This window comes from Suncus etruscus, chromosome 7 (assembly GCF_024139225.1).
Source record: "Suncus etruscus isolate mSunEtr1 chromosome 7, mSunEtr1.pri.cur, whole genome shotgun sequence".
Lineage (NCBI taxonomy): Eukaryota > Metazoa > Chordata > Mammalia > Eulipotyphla > Soricidae > Suncus > Suncus etruscus.
The window spans coordinates 128,338,615-128,353,975 of NC_064854.1; the positions used below are offsets into that span (position 1 = coordinate 128,338,615).

The following is a 15,361-nucleotide window of genomic DNA, read 5'->3' on the forward strand; positions in this document are numbered from 1 at the left end:
GTACAGCCCTCACCTCCATCGTCTCTTGGTATTATTACAATCATGTCTTTTATTTTTCTTAAATCCCACAGATGAGCGAGACTACTCTGTGTCTATCTCTCTCCCTCTGACCTATTTCACTCAGCATAATAGTTTCCATGTCCATGTGAAGTTAGAGAAATAACTACAGTAACAGCTATCATGACAATGGTAGTGAGTGAGAGAAGTGGACAGGCAGGGAATGGGGGAGGAAGAAGATGGGGGCAAGGTTGCACTCGTAAAGAGTGATGTTCTTTTTTTTTATAACTGAAATCCAACTACAATCATGGTGATTAAATAAAGATACATTTTTAATTTAATTTTTATTTTGATCATAGTGGTTTACATATTGTTGACAATAATATTTTAGGTACATATTTACATAAAATCAGGGGGGATTTTCATCACCAATTTGTCCTCCCTACACCTCCGTTTTTGTCCTGCTTCCCATATGCTCTTCCCTCATCCTTAGGGCTGCCAGAATATGTTGTTCCCTCTGTATCTAGCCTAATACTTAGTAATCTTGCACCTGTTTGGTCCTGGTGCCTCCCTTATTTCCCCCTCTAACTGAGGGGCAGGAGTAGCTAGTTCAATTTACGTGGTTTTGTTTGAAGTAGGGAATAGTAGTAAACAGGGGTAAAGGTCTAATATGCAGAAAATAAGCAGAATTCTTCTAGAGGGTCTCCTCCTCAGAGAGACGAAGGAGAAAAAGGTGAAACACTCCACCAGTACAAAAAGAAGTGTCATATATCCAGTGAGGAAGATACTATTTTTTAAAAAAAGGTGCTGATGCTCACACACACTTTCAGGACCTAGTCGGAAGGGCAGAAAGAACAGGTGTAAATCCACTGTACTCACCTTGTCTAGGTCTCTTGACAAGTGACTTGTTTTCCACAGAAATTCACTGATTTATTAGTTGACAGTTCACTTTTTTTCTTAATTTGAGTTAAAGAGACACTGAGAGGCAATGAGTTATTTTCGCCCCTGGTGAACTGTGTTGAAGATTAGTCATGCAACAGGGAAGCACTGCTGGGTGAAACGGCAGAGGCTGAGTCTCAGTCCATATGTCTTCACTCATCTAACCAATCCGTTCCCTAGGTAGAGAGGTCTGGTTTTAGGACAGCCAGGTTCAAAGACTAGTTGCTTCCAATCTGAGGTATTCTGATTGAAGTATGTAAGATCTCTGAACTACCTTTGCCTTGATTGTAATCTGAGTACCTACCTTTTATTTACCAAGAGGATAACAATTTTAAAAGTATGTGGGCTAGTACACGTAAGCACAAAATTTGGAACAATACTGACACCAAAGCAGCTCCTTTTTGTTTGTTTGTTTTTGGGTCATACCCGGCAATCCTCAGGGGTTACTCCCTGATCTGTGCTCAGAAATCACTCCTGGCAAGCTAAAGGGACCATATGGGATGCCGGGATTCGAACCACCAACCTACTGCGTGTAAGGTAAACGCCCCACCGCTGTGCTATCTCTCTGGCCCCCAAATCAGCTCTTTATAAATGAACACTGTTCTGTTTATTGAGATAATATATTACAGATTGTTGTCAGGAACAAACAAATGAATGAACATTAGTTCTTGAATTTGGCTTTGGACACTCAATGATGTTCAATTATTTTTATTTATGTTTACTTAGTATTATTGTTATTACGTATTATCCGTGTCAAATCTTTTGTAATAGTAGTTTTCAGATTCTAAAAACAGTAAGCCTTTACTTATTCAACATTTATTTTTATGGTCAACTTCATAAATATACTAAAACAAAATCTATGTCTTTCAGTAGAACTCTAAATCCAGATGGACTTAAAATTGAATATATAAGTTTTTAGCTGTACAGTTGGGTACAGAATTATACTTGAAGGTAAATTGGCAACTTCTGAAAGTTCAATGAGGTTTAAAATTCGAATTTAAGCAATTTAATCAATTTAACCCCCCTACAAAAATGGTAACATACTGAAAAGGGCAAACTTGGAAGGTTGTTTACAAACTAATGAAAAAATTTCACATCTAGTGGTTTTTAAACCCATAAAGTATAGAAATAAAATGGTATTTCCTTGTGTTTTTAAGTACCAATGGAGACATTATTTTCTCCCAGTTCTTTCCTATGGGACTTCAAGAGTTCATATTCCCATTTCACGACTTCTGCAGACATTATTTAATGGCAATAAAATTTTCATGTATTCTTTAGTTAATTCTGACAGTGTTTTAATTTACCACATCTAAAAAATGAAGATATTGGATTACATGACACCAAACATATTTTCTAGCTCTGATAATCAATTACTATTTGACCTCAATAATAGCAATAATTGTTAACCCATTTCCTGAAATATAATTCAGACAAATAAAAAGCCAGGTGTTGGCTGTTTTGATCCACAGGCAGTGATGAAGGTGGGAGAAAACACAAGTGTGTGTGTGTATTTTTCTGGATGACTGTATGTGTGTAGCTCTTATTCCTACCTATCCCTTCTTCTAAAATAATGTCTATTTCATTCCTTTAGAAATGGTCTCTCTCACATCGCATAAGACTGTCTATAACATGCCTTACCCTCCCAGCTACTTTGAAAAATATAGTTCATGTTATGATCCAAGAAGACTGAATTATAATCCTTTTAGAGGCAGGTATGAGTTCTTGTATTTCTCCAAAGTCCTAAAAATGTGTTGGGAGACATATTTGCTATAAAATAAAGCAAGAACCAATCAGAGACTGAAATCAAAGACATGGAAAGGGCAGAGGAAGAAATACGTGTGGAAAAGAAGTGGAGAGAGAAGGAGGGAGGAAGAGAGAAAGTGAGAGAGCAGGGTAGCAAAAGAGGAAAAGAAATAATGAAGGAAGAAAGAAGAAAGATACCAATGATGACAAAATTTCTTACTATAAACCCTAGATCCACTTTGCATAAAGGTGGAAATTACCCCTTGCCTGCTCCAGTTAAGTGGGGCCAAAATTTGCCCTTTTATACTTCAGTTCATAGATTCTTCAGATATGGATTCATGACCCAGAAAAGATTAAAAACCACCACCACCACCGTAGCCTTTATTAGATATGAAATGAACTCACTTCAGAAAGAAACAAAGTTTATTCGATGAATATAAATAAGGCGATCAGCACAAAGTACTTCTCATACACATGAGAACGAATTTATGAACTGTACATACCTTGTACATTGTACTTCTACTAGACACGAGGTTACAATGACTGGCTAATACATGCCCACTAGTAGTTTCTGAGAGTTCCTTAATTGAATTTTTCATATCGAAGTCCATAATCACATGGTCAGTATCACAACCCACATGCCACTCACTGAAAGAAATATTACAAGAAGCACTATCAAACTAGGGTCTTGGGGAATTAGATACACTGATCCCGGGCAGCATTCAAACGCCACTCTACACAAAAACATCTCAGATAGAGCTTATGTCAACACATTTGAGGTCGCATCATTAACGCTATTTAAAAAGTAAAGTGAAACCCACTTCCAAGGGAAAGTTGACACGCTTTAACGTGCATACTGAATACACAAAAATCATTAAATACAAAATTGAGACTGTACATACAAATAAAATGGTGTATAAAGTACATCCTGCTTTTGCACAAAGCAAGAAGACCAACTTCTCCTAAATGTTAGCCTAACGTTTTTTTAATCTTCATTTTCATTCTGATTCAAGGGAACGTTTGCGCAAAAGAAATATCTTCCCACCATCACAGTGTTTGTTGTAAACCCAGAGATTATTTTAATAAGTGAAAAGGGATTCATGGGATTATACACCCAACATCAGATTTTACAAAAAAAAAGGGGGGTGTGGGGTATAGGAGAAAGGATTTGTCTTTTAAAGAAGTAAAGAATATAACTCCATAAAGTTAAGATCAATAATACTTTAATTCAAGGAAAGTAGGGCAAAACAAAACAAACAAAACAAAAGGTAATACCCAAACAATAGCTGTGACAAAATTGGCACATACTATAAATACTTATCTATACATTATCAGTGGCTTTTTCTGTTTTAAGGACCCTAAGTTCCCTCCCTCCCTAGTGGATTTCTTATTATTTACTTCAAGTATTCAGAGTTTCAGAGTCAGGTCAGAACCTGGAGTAGGAGGCATTGAGGTATCCTCAACTATTCGAGGATAACCAAACTGTGAATGGAGATGAAATTTTTTGCCTGGGTTTTCAGTTTGATGATGTCAGATATACTAAGTATGACTGTAAATGACTTTGCTTACTTCCTTCGATGAAGACCTAGATCATTTTGTTAGTTAAAAGATAAACTTTTAAAAACAAGACTATATTTGGATTGTTTATGCAACAGGTAAACTTCACATAGTCTGCTAGACTTACTGACTCTAAGGACAAGGCCAAAAGTAAAAATCCTGCTTGAATATACGACTCTGACTGCATCAGGAATAAACGGTGCCAATCAGAGACAGTTTTATTTGTTTCAACAAGTAGGGTGTCTGTCTTTTGAATATCTCTATGGCTCATGGGACAGGTCCAGAGTTCATTGCACCAACATTTTAAAAAGTAATAGTTATGAATAAATTCAATGCAAGACTTGGGGAACATATACTTAGAATCCTTTTCACAGCAGCAGCAGCAGCAGCAAAAAAAAAAAAAGAAAAAAAAAAGACAACTATATATGTTAAGGCCACTCATGCTTAAATTCATTGTTCTTTAAAAATGTAGATTTTCATCTCCTACTTTCATACATGTGGGAGGATTTCTTCCATTGACACAAAAATGAATCAATACTAGAATTGCACATGTTCGCAGACCTGGTCATGAGTTTTATGAAGTTATAACAACTTAAGTGTGTTTTCTTAAATGCTTAGAGAAAGTAGTAGGAGTTCAAGTCTCCTTAGTACCATGTGACATGTAAAGGATCTCAAACTTTGGTCTCTTTCCCTGGCATGTGCTTTAAAGAATGACTTTATACTCACACACTGGTTGTGTAGAGTTATATGCAGATACACAGCTTGATGATTATTCCTCATTCATCAATGTTTTTATGTGAATGCAAAAATCCTTTGGAATCCATGTTGGAGACATTATTTAAAAGATAAAAAGAGAAATGAACCTTCATTTACAGAAGCCCTAAGCTTACACTGTTTGTGTAATTTGGGTCTTGAAATGAAAATGAGTCCCAGCTTCTTCATGGAGACCTGCATGTATGGGAATGAGAAGAGCCTGAGGCTTTGCCACATCCCAACTCTGGGGACATATGGAGCACATAGATTAAGACTATGCCTCGGGTGCCTCAGGCTTTTGCCACTCTCCAGTACATTGCCAGGGTAGATAAAACAATAAATGATCAATTTAGATGTGCCATGCATTGTCAGAGACACACACTATGTTCTCATAAGGCGGTTTCTTGGCAAGTATTAGTGGTTTAAAAAATTGATTTCATTTCCAACCTGGCCCAGAGGTAACTATTGGTTACACCATCAAATCATGCTTCTTCGAACAGCAGATTAAAGAAACAGAGGAGGGTAAAGGCTCGCCATTTTTGGTGTTTTGGTTTCCTTGTCAAACACTCCATGCACCTTGTTGTACAAACACTGCCAACACCATTCACTCACAGAGACTTAATATCTTTTGATAATCTAATGCATTAGGAATGATCACTTGGATTGAACCAGTTCCAAATCAAAAAAAATGAAAATAAAGCTAGGTGTCCAACAGAAGCTAAATCCACAGTTACAATTCCATGAAGTTTAAAGTTAGCCAATGAAGTTCAAGTGACATAAATAAAATGTAACCAATTGATGACATTCAGAAGAGAGGATCACAGATTGGATATCCAAATTCCAGCAATAGAGGAGTTGCCATTCTTTTCTCCTCTGCCACATTCTTCCTTTCCATCTATCTGAATCCATGGGAAACAAGATGAGGTGATGAAGTAAATATCAAGTTGAACGGAAACATGCTCAGAAATGAAAGTGAAAACTCCTCTTCAGTCCTGATGAGCCATTCCAAGTGGTGATGGACAGTGATGAGAGCCGCACTGCAATAGATTATCAGAATATTGCTGCAGAGCTGCATTTTCTCTTTGTTCAGCCCTTCTGATAGCTGTAACAAGAAAGCACATGATTTAGCAGGGAAAGAAATTGGCACTGATGTCTTAGATCATCTTGAGTTGCTCCCTTCCTTCCCCTCACCCAAAGGCTTCTTCACTATTCCTTTGGTTAAGGATGGTTGGGATTGACGCAAGAGTTATGGGAAAGAAGTAGAGATGCACATAGAATGAAGTTGATATACATTCTACAGACACCTAAGAAAAGGCTGCTTTCAAATTATGACACATACTGAAACAGAAGTTTCTTTAAATGCCAAAAGAAATAGGAAGAAAATATGCCAAAATGTTAATTAGCTCTGTAATAGGATTATATGATGGATAATTTTCTCTTCACACTTTTTTAAAGGCTATTTTTTTCGATTATTTTAACTTCTTTACAGATTGCAGAATTACAGATGGTCAAGACACTTGAGAGAACTTGACTTTCACTTAAAATCACACAGAAGCAACGAATTTAAAAATAATATTGAAGCAAGAAATTCCATGTTCAGCTATACACCAGATGATAGAAAACATCATTATAACTTGGGGCCCGAGCAATAGCATAGCAGTAGCACATTTGCTTTGCACACAGCTGACCCTTGCACATGGTTTGATCCCTGGTGTCCCATATGGTCCCACAAGCCAGGTGCAATTTCTGAGCTCAGAGCCAGGAGTAAGCCCTGAGCATCACCAGGTATGGCCCAAAAGACAAAACAAACAAAAAATCAGACAACTACTTGTACACAAGTGTTCATACTGCACCATTCACCACAATAGCAAAATTGGAGAAATCACAGATGACAGATCGCATGTATCAACAGGTTATATATACATAATATAATTAAGCTTTATAAAAATAGGACTCTGACTCATGTTATAATGTGGATAAGTTTTTGAAGACATGTTGAGTAAAATATGCCAGACCTTAAAAGGTAAATACCATGATTTTATTATATGAAATGCCTGGACATTGAAAATAAAAGTTGAAAATAGATTAGAGATTATCAGGGTTTCAAGGAGGGCAGAGGACTAGTGTTAATAAATTAAAAATTACTGTATGGGGGAGTGAAAAATTATGCAAATATCTAGTGGTATTGATAGTACATCTCTGTGACTGTGCTTAGTGTCATTCCATTTATACCCGTAAGTAGTTAAAATTCTGTTGTATAGAGGCTGGAGCGATAGTGCAGCAGCAGTAGGGCGTTTGCCTTGCACGCAGCTAATCTAGGACAGACCTTGGTTCAATTCCCGGCATCCTATATGGTCCTCCAAACCAGGAGCAAATTCTGAGAGCATAGCCAGGAGTAACCCCTGAGCATCATTGGCTATGGCCCAAAACCCAAAATAAAATCTGTTGTATATATTTTATATATCAAAATAATTCTACGAAAGAATATTGATCATATTCTTAGTGTGAAATGATTCAAAGTTGGTTTTATCTCTATGTTCAATGCCTGTTGGTGTGTGTAAAGCCAACTTTAAATGTATCAGTCATTCATTTACAAAATTTCATAGCTGGGGGTCAGGTACCCAGAAGTTATCCAAGGGTTTTTTTCACTTTTTATTAGTGCCCTGTGTGTAGGTCGCAAATACAATCAGGGAAGAAACAGTCCACGGGTGAGAAGAGAGGCATATCCCACAGAGATGTCTCTTTAGATAACTCTTTTCTCAGAAGTAGTCCACCTGGCCTTGCTGGTCATTCACACCTTTGAGTACTGAAGGTATTTCAAGGCCTGTGGCAATAGTGCAGCTCTCTGGGGAATAAAGTCAGGAGGGAAACATCAAACACACACACTCATACAGGTGGGAGTCATTCTTTTTATGTGTTGTCTGATCTATTCTACTTGGTGAACACACAGCATCTCTCAAGTCACACAGAGTAAAGAGCACACCAGATCTATCCAATGTCCACACAGGTAGGCAATTATAGCAAGCCATCATTAAAAAGTGTAAATGAAATGCATGACTCGAGTGAATTCTGCTAATTCAGAAGTTGAGTTTGGTACAACCCTCCTGATTAAGAAACTCAACGCGAATCAGGACGAAAAAAAAATTTACTTTTGCAGAGCCAGAAAACTAGGGAGTTCCTAGAGCATATCATATTACTCATTCTGGCACATAAAATCTGTGCAAGCTGTGTCTGACTATTGTAAGTCAGAGCACGCCTTCTGCTTCATGAGCTGTGCATAGCTCTAATTCTTTCGTGCATCAAACATTTCTTAATCATCTTCCTTAAAAAGCTGACCGATATATTAAAAGGCCCCATGATTAAAAGGTAAAGAGAAATCCAAAGGACGTCTAAGACGCACCATACAGATGTGGAAATGGGTGAAAAACTACTTACAGCAAATGTTCGACGTCCTTGATGTTTATCCAAGATAAAGTAGCAAAGAACACTCATTTGTTCAGTTGAGAGAAAGATCTCCAGCTGGGTAGCAGGTCACAAGAAAGGATTGTGCTGCTTTTGTGTGGGGTTATTACTGAAAAGAGAACTCTCAAAAAGTGTTGTCCATCCCTGTAAGCAGGCAACCCATTCTCCAGCAAGTGTGTATGGATTAAAAGGGGGGGTAGAGCACGGGGAGAAAGAAAAACTCCAAATGCCATTACCAAATGCTGGAAATGCAAATAATTCCTTGTTGATGGGAGGAGTTTTTTGCAAAAAAATAAAAATTAAAAAGAAATCCAGAAGGGATGTAGGGATGGGGATGGCTCACTGGCAAAGGTGCCTACTTTACAAGCATAAGGGTTTGAGTTCAATCCCTGGCCCTGCCTTGTCTCTATATGTTGAAGCAATCCTAGTGGTAGTGCTACATGGGATCCCAGATGCCACATAAAGTATGTGATCTCTGGCACAGTGCAACCATTTTGTGTGAGTACCACAACTAAGGGAACATGTGTACAATTACCACACAACCAAGTGTTTATAACACATAAGTTCATCATAACCAAAGGAAAGAAAAAGAGAAAAAATGATGATGACTATGACAATGATGCTGGTGATAGAAATAACAGAAGGACCTGGGTTTCCGGCAATACAACAACCTGGGAAGCTACTCTTTGTGAGAGAATACTCCTCCCTGCCTCACACATAGAATGTCATAGCAGGCCCAACCTGAACCAGTCCTGTTCATCCAGTTAAGAAACTTCAGCCAATTCAGTTATCACTGGGGCAGACCATGGGGCCAGTTGAACAATGACATTTGCTTTTCCTTTCATTCTGTTTCCAACCTTTATTGACATGTCCACTGTTCTTGCATGGAGGCCCCTCTGTCCTCTCTCTCTCCTCTCTCTCTCTCCTCTCATTCTCTCCTCTCTCTCCTCTCTCTGTCCTCTCTCTCTCTCTCTCTCTCTCTCTCTCTCTCTCTCTCTCTCTCTCTCTCTCTCTCTCTCTCGCTCTGTGCCTCCCATTCCAGCAATGCTGAACCTTCTTCTGCAGTTCTAGTCTGCCTACCCCCTAGTGCATGAACTCGTCTTTCTGGCATGGATATATATCATCCAGTGACCTGGTTGATTCCTATTTATTAGGTTTAGATGTCAGTTCTTTCCTGGAAGCCTTCCTGACCCTCCAGAGTGTTGGATGTAGCACAGGAAGTCTTCCACACAACTTGCCTGTGGTGACTTCTAGATTTTTCTTTTTGTATGGTAGCCACTGGCCACAGGGGTGACTGACCAATTGAAATATGGCCAGTACAAATTAAAATAGGCTGTAGGTAAGACATTCACATTAGTTTTTTTAAGCTGACTATGTAAATAAACCTAAAATAAATCTTAATTTTCAATATTCATGCCACAGTAGCATTTTGTAGGTGTTGGGTAAAAATGACTTCTAAGAAACTAAAAGTACAACTGTGACTTGCATTATATTTCTTTTTTTTTTCTTCTTTTCTTTGGGGGGTGGGGCAGTGTCCTAGCAGTGCTCAGGGGTTATTGCTGGTAGTGCTCAGGGAACCATATGGGATTCTGGGGATCAATTGTGGGTTGAATGCACATAAGGCAAATGCCCTACCTGGTACTATCGCTCCACATGTATTAAAGGTATAATCCTAAAATGATCCTCTTTCTCAAAATTTTCTAAAATGATACCAGAATTATGAACATCTACCATAAATATGCTACTTATATTATTATATATTATATATTACTTACTATGTAATTAAGGGTTCTAATCAATTGACATTAGTCAAGTGAAAGATATTATCAGTGAACCTACTTCAATCCCATGAGTCCTTGAGCCACAGAGAATTCACCCTCTCGATCAGAGAATGAAAGCATTGGGAACATTGGAAACAGGAACCTGTTAGGCTGAGATTGGGAGTGTCACTAATTGTAACTAAAGTATTTGAAAGCAAACTCATTGGACACCTTAGTGTCAAAAGGAACCATAATCCAACAGCCACAGAAAATTAAACCAACAACTGTCACAATCTTAAAGGTAGATGCTATCTCAGAGCCTCTAGTTTTTTAATTAAATTTAAGTTTTCCAGAATCTTAGGCTTTGGTCTTATGAGACCCCAAGAAAAGAATCCAGTGGTGCTGGGTTGATCTTCTGGACTGTGCAACAGTGAGGTAATAAGTGAGTATTGACTTAAGCGGTTAAATCTGTGACTAAATAATTTATTACACAGCAATAGAAAATCAGTACCTCTTTTTTGACTCAGGCAGGGGATCAGATTGTAAGGAAGACAAAGAAAACATTTATTCGCAAGAAGCTTGCATTTTGAGGAGGAAGACAGACAAGGCATAGGTGCACATCTAAATAAGAGAATGAGATTTTTAAAATATTTGGAAGTTAATTGGAAGCTATGATGAGGATGCTTACATTTTTTTTTTTACAATTTTTGGGGGGGTTTTCAGGCCACACCCATTTGATGCTCAGGGGTTACTCCTGGCTAAGTATTCAGAAATTGCCCCTGGCTTGGGGGGACCATATGGGACGCCGGGGAATCGAATCGCGGTCACAATCTTTCCTTGGCTAGCGCTTGCAAGGCTTACCTTATCTTACCTCTAGTACCACCTCGCTGGCCCCACCTTTTATTTTATTTTATTTTATTTTATTTTTTGACTATTGGAGGTCAGGAAGATAATTCAGAAATCAGAGACACCACTCCAAGAGCCAAAATGCTTGTCTGGAATACAGGAAGGGGATGAGGGAAGAGGGAAATGGGGGACATGGGTAACGGGAAGGTTGCACAGGTGAAGGAGGGTGGTGGGTGTTCTTTTGTAATACTGAAACCCAACTACAAACTGTTTGTAATCATTGTGCTTGAATATAGATATTAATTAATAAAAGAGAGCCATGGGCAGCTCTGAGCAATAATGGTGTAGTCATTAGGCCAGAGCACCTCATATCATTAGTCCCCTACATGTAACAGTCAAGTTCAAATGGCAGAGTGTCATTATCCCTTAGTACTGCTTAGGAGCATCCCCAAATAAAAAATTTATTGCCTATACAGCACTTATATTCTTAATGACTGCACAACATTTAGTTCAATCCTATGCAAACATATAACATATTCAGGCAAGTTCTGTGACCAGAAATTTACTATTAGGTGATATTGTTAACAGCTGCCTTAAAATTTCTGTGGCTGTGCGACTTGTTTTCAATTTCTTAAACCCTGGCATGTCTAAATTCTCTCAGTGCAGAGGTGCAAGTCATATTTTCACGGAGACCACTCTGAACTCGGTTTTCTGGAAGGGCACCAAGCTTGCAAGATTTGGGGTGCTTGTGGGGCTGAGGATAGGTGGGCGGAGCACTAGAAGTAAGATTCTGCTCTAGGACCACACCTCCAGGAGAGCCAGTTGGAAACTTGTGGTGTCTCACAAAAATTCCTTCGGACTGTTTTTCTTTGGAATAGAGACACCTGCCTGAGAAAGGCTTTCTTCTCCTGCCCTTTCAGTAGTGCGTTGCAGAAACAGGCTAAGGGAAAGAGGGCTTTGGTAAACACCGAGGGGTTAAAGGGGAAACTGTTTAATAACAGTAGTAAAACACAGGCTATTTTTGACATCTGGGCTAATGTCCATTATGTTCCATGTGCTTTCCAAATGTGTGCAGCATGCCTCCAGGTACAAAAAACAGACCCCCCATTCACCCCGGCTTGGATGCCTCAAACTCTGCATATGGCGCCCACATAGAAATGAATCTCTGATAAGCTAATTAATAATGGTTGGGAGAGAAGCACCGCTCATTCTGGAAGCTCTGATATTGCAGAACTACTCCTCCAAAAGACTACTCTCGGGAAAGCCCAATAGAGTCATTTCAGCTGCCCCTTCCTCCCGCTCCAACAAACTTCTATAAGTACATCTGTGTTATTACTTAACATCTTTTAAAACGGGACGAAATGGGTTTTCCATTTTCTTCATGAAGATTTATTTATTATTGTTGTGATCAAAGTGGCAACAAATTATGTTAAATCATTTAATTTTCCTGATAGGAGCAACCACCTTGAAGCCATAATTCAAAAATATGCGTGGAGAGCAACTTTCTACCTTGCCCTGGGCCTCCTACAGCTCCACAGGGCAATAAAATGTAACACTTCAGAGCCCAGAAGGCTGGAGGGAAGCGTGTGTGTGTGTGTGTGTGTGTGTGTGTGTGTGTGTGTGTGTGTGTGTGTGTGTGTGTATGTGTGTGTGTGTGTACGTGTATGTGGCACGCATTTATGCTAGCCTGTGTGCTGCAGACTTGATGGTCTTGCCTGGTAGGTGCCACTGAAAAACTTAGAGATTTTGTTTTACGTTTCTATGCTGGGGTCCAGGTCCAACTTGCCTTCAGTGCTTTAGATGAAGGTGAATAGATGTTCAAACATGTCCATCAAAATGACAACTTCTTCTCTACTGCCTTCAGATGTCTCTTTTGGCATTATTCTAGGGGTCATAACTATTCTGTGCAACATGCTATTTGTACCCTTATTGTGCTTTTACATGAAATCTCAAATTTCAAGCACCATGACATGGATGGTTGCTATTCCCCACACACTGAGTATTTGGGAACTGGATGATTTGGATCTTCTGTCTACTTTTGTGGGTCCTGGTGTGGATCAACAGTGTCTGCATTCCATAACATTTTTTATAACATGAAACCAGAATTTTCAATGCCTTGGTCTTTTTTGCCTTCTATCTTCCTAAAACTCAAAATATGCTTCCTTTTTATTTAAGGCCAGGGAAAATGAAGTAATTCAGCACTAGAGTGCCTTTCTGATCCATGTATGGTTCAGGATTCTATTCATAGCAAAACACAACACAAACATTTTGATACCATAGGATGGTCAGTGTTTGTCTCCTATATACATAGATATTGAAATACAAGTGCTTAGTGCCTGAAAGAGACCTTTCCCATCCCTATTCAGAACTCATTCCTTCTACTTGGGAAAGCAAAGGGACTTTGCCAGGGATAGCACCTGGCCTGTGTGATTTGGCTTTGCACAAAACCCCACACTTGGCCAACCAGCCATCACAGCAGACTGTAATGTAAACTGACTCTTAAGGATTGTTTTTTTTTTTCTTTTATTCTTTAAGGGCATATGGCAGCAGAAATAAAAATTCAGAAATTATAATTCAGTATTAGTGTCTACTATTTTTTATATTAGTAGACTAAAATATATTTCAGTTGCAGTATCTTTCTTAAAAGAATATGCCTAGAAAAGTCCATAAGCCAAATGATTTACCAGTATTTTCCAGTATTTCTCAATGTTGTACTATGCACCGCTAAGGATCTTCAGGTTATGGGAAACAGTTACTACTGGAGATTCTAAGGATAAGTTGTCCTGCACATTATAAGGTACATGGTCAGATTTCTGACTGATTCCCATTAGATTACAGGTAGCATTACCTCTTTTCCTATTTATGGCATCAAACATCGCTACAAATATTGCCAAATGATCAATAGTAATAACCACTGGTCCAATCTATTGCGATATGTAATTGGTTGACTGCTACTTTTAATCTTGTAATATTATGGTCATCATGCATATGCATGTTTGGATCTGTGAAACTACAATATATGAACAATTATGCCTAAATAAAATATATTTCTATGCAATCATAAACTTATTTCAGTCAGGGTTACACTGATTTACATGTCTTGTAGAAGTCAGCAAATGCGGCTTACGTCACAAAAATTATGAAAAGGTACCACTTACCTGACAAAGTCAAAATGCCACAATCCTTAGATAGCAAGACACCTAAGACACTTGCTGAGCTCAGTCAAAAGGTAAAATCTTGTTGAAATTTATAGCATTCCTCCAGTGTCCCTCTAGGAGTTTGGCTTTATGCCAGGGCTCCTTGTTAAAAATTTGTTAAACGTGTTTGGCATTAATGCAAACACAAAGTGGTCATTTGTTACAAATTCTATTGGAATGCATTCATTTAAAGCAATGAAGGAGTTACTAGAAAAGAAAAAAATGTTCATTAAGTACATTTTAAAAATACAATGATGTATGCAGTGTGTAACTGTGGCGCCCCGGTGGCTCTATAAATCGGTCACAGAATAACCGCACATTGTGTTTAGACTGAAATTGGAATCTTTTAAACATAACTGATAGAACAAAAACTGGTTTTGTTTGTTGTCAAAATTGAGGTGAGCCTTTCTTTTCTGAACGAATTAAAATAACCCAAAGTTTGGCATCCCGTTACTAACATCTCAGATCAGCACAACATAGTGCAGAAAAATAATGCATTGTGAATCTTTGAATGAGGATTCGTTTACCTCACACAACACCCATACCCCAAAGAGAAAAAAAAGAGAGAGGTAAAAATGCCCAAGCCATCCAGGAGAACCCTACTCAGGGAGGCTCAAATCTCTCTGTACTCATATTGTCTGAGGTTATTAGGTTACCTGGAGAGAAAAGAATTTTGCACTTTCATTGCAAAGACAATGGAATCCTATCAGCAAATATCCCAAGACTTATGTATAGAACTTGTACCTCCTTGTCCAGCCTTGAGCTGCTCACACAAAGGAATTATTGCTGAGTAATGGTGACTTCTTTCTTTTCTGAAGAAATGGTCCTGAAGCTTAGCTTAAGGAGAAAGGTGTTTTTTGGATACTATATGATGTAGCTTGCTGTGGCTATTTGTGTGAAAGAAGACATCATTCTTCCCTACTAGATGCTTTCTGCAAGGCTAACTCAATGGTGAACAGAAAGCTCATCACACTCGACAATATTCAGAAATCATTTACTTCTTTTTCCCTCTTTCTCTCACTCTGACATAATTTATGATCTGGACCATGAAAGTGTCCAGATGATAGATCCTGGACACTATATATATATATATATATATATATATAT

General features: G+C 38.4%; 1 protein-coding gene across 2 annotated transcripts in view; it reads right to left on the reverse strand.

Moving 5' to 3' along the window:
• Nucleotides 1–4,633: 4,633 nt before the first annotated feature.
• The window catches only part of ERC2 (ELKS/RAB6-interacting/CAST family member 2), a 1,176,444-nt gene continuing 1,165,716 nt past the window's right edge, over nucleotides 4,634–15,361 (reverse strand). For both annotated transcript variants that reach the window (XR_007497514.1, XR_007497513.1), the window contains one exon: nucleotides 4,634–6,091. The gene's annotated coding sequence lies outside the window, so the exon portion shown is untranslated. The remainder of the gene's footprint in view (nucleotides 6,092–15,361) is intronic.